Consider the following 2,396-nt stretch of genomic DNA (forward strand, 5'->3'; position numbering starts at 1 on the left):
CTTTTGGGTGGTGCGAATTTGATGAAATTGGGTCACGTTTCAAGGGTCCATCCGAGGGATCATTTTAACCACGTAATTTTGGCAGTCGTGGGGTACAAGCCAAGAGATTTTGCTCCACAGATTAATTTGAACACTTCAAATATGTGGGGTATTGTGAAGAGTATCATGGACTTGTGCATGAAGTTGAAGGAGGGTAAATATGTTCTTGTGAAGGATCCATCAAAGCCACAGGTGAGAATCTATGAGGTTTCTTCGGATGCATTTACGAAATGATTACGTGGAGGAGCCACTACCTGAGGAGGAACAGATTCAGCCGCCTGCTGAGGATGCAGATGATGCCAAGGCAAATGCTACAACAATAAATGTAGAAGAAAATGAGATTAGCAGTGAAGCTGTATAAAGGGTAATGATTTCTTTATGCTAATTATATTTAATTAGAATTAGACTTATCCCCTTACTATTATGTACTTAGTCCTTATAGTTGCACCTCAATTTTTATTATGTTGATGTACGGGAAATCGTCTCTCTTAATTCAATGTGTTGATTTGATGAATTAGACTTATCCCCTTACTATTATGTACTTAGTCCTTATAGTTGCACCTCAATTTTTATTATGTTGATGTACGGGAAATCGTCTCTCTCTTAATTCAATGTGTTGATTTGATTGATGCTAATCTCTATTGTAAGTAGAAATATATATTAAGCTTATACCCAACAAATTAAACAGATAGTGAACATGTACCAAAGTGAAGATTTTTCATTAACCTTTCCATCTGGTAACTCATTCGAAGAACTGAAACTTATCTAAAAGAAAAAGCGTTGGCCAAATCAATTCTTAGTAATGGAGTGTGATTATCTTTTAGATAGAAATATGACCTCATATGGTTGATAGTGTACGGAATATGTTTGGTCTACAATGGTTTTCGATTGGTAATGGATTGAAGGATTAGAGAGGCTGCAAAATAAGAGTTCTGTTGCTGTCTAGGTATGCTTCGAAAATTAAAATTTAGAGATGAGGAAGAAGGGTAGTCCCATGGTACAAGATCTATGGTTAAATTTTAATTGACAGCCTTAGGATAATTTGAACCCAGAATTTTATATGTGCTGCTGGATTTAATCCCACTGAAACAAGTTCTTATTGAAGGCTAGATTCATTGACTAAGAAAGCAACTGAGTCTCTAAGTTCTTGAGAATGTAACTGTAAATCGTGTAGGGGTAAATGTAAGAGTTGGCTTGTTTAATAACATCCAGAAATACTGAAAGCAAGAGTTGACCCAAAACAAGAGTATTAAATCACATTTCAAAATTGTGCAGAAAACAAAAATTATGCGATTAATCATTACCATCCTTTAAGAAACTAATATAGATTTTACAAAGATGGTACTGGGCATAATATTTTAAGTGATCCTGGAATAGAGATCCCACTGTATCTTGAAAATTTGTCTCTATTTATCTTGGCAGTTTTTCCATGTTTAAAATCCAATACTTGTATTCACCTGCGATTTAAAGGATATTGACTTTCCATAGAGGCTAAGCCTTGGGATGTGGAATTGGTTGTTTCTCAGCAGCCTCCTAAGGTGTGGTCGTAGTGTCAATAGATGGACTAAGTGAAGGAAGTAGGGGCATTTCTACAATGAGCACTGGACAATTTGTTAGAGAAGTCATTAGAATACCTGCACGAGTAAGCTTTCCTAGTGGCCTTGGAAATTTGAGGTTCAGCCTTCAGTGCTAAGCTTATTGCCTCAGCCCTTCCAAATGGATTTCAACTCAAGCACCTCGTGTATAGCATCTTTGAGTCCATTATTGTATCTTGGTTAAATAATGACATAGGGGGTCAAAATCAAGGTTCAGTAATGAACCAATTTGAAAGAAGAATAACTAACGAAGAAATCGGTAGATAACAGCCCAAAGCTTTCTGTATATATTCTTCTTTACTTCAATATGGAAATTGCAATACTATAAGAAGGAAAAATAAGAAAAATAAGTCAATTACTTTTGCCAATAAACTGAGTTTCTAAAAAATTAACTCTTTTTTACGAGTAAGAGAGAGAGAGAGTTTTAAATGAAAGTTTGGAAAAAAACCAGAACCAAGTCTCTGTAATGTGACGTAAACTGTGGTTGATCTCATGCATCACAATATTTGTATAATCGTACTCTTTAATGCTTAGGTTTTTTTTTTTTTTTTCATTAAATGTAAAATTTCATAGAGCAAAATTCATTTACAAGTACACGGCAATCAAAGATCAAGTACAAATACAAGTACACTTGGTATACTCAGACAGTCAAGAACCAAGTGAAGTACAAGTACTTCAAGCGTACTCGAGCAAACAAAAAGGAAAACAATGTACAAATGATAGGTACTAAGGTCCCAGAGTTAAAGACTCAAAATGAATCAA

The 2,396-nt window shown here is 35.0% G+C and overlaps 1 pseudogene; it reads left to right on the forward strand.

The window, feature by feature from the left end:
* Positions 1-674, forward strand: part of LOC111382203 — a 1,653-nt pseudogene extending 979 nt beyond the window's left edge.
* The last annotated feature ends 1,722 nt before the right edge of the window (positions 675-2,396 follow it).

Source organism: Olea europaea, unplaced genomic scaffold (assembly GCF_002742605.1).
Source record: "Olea europaea var. sylvestris unplaced genomic scaffold, O_europaea_v1 scaffold2447, whole genome shotgun sequence".
Taxonomy (NCBI): Eukaryota; Viridiplantae; Streptophyta; class Magnoliopsida; order Lamiales; family Oleaceae; genus Olea; species Olea europaea.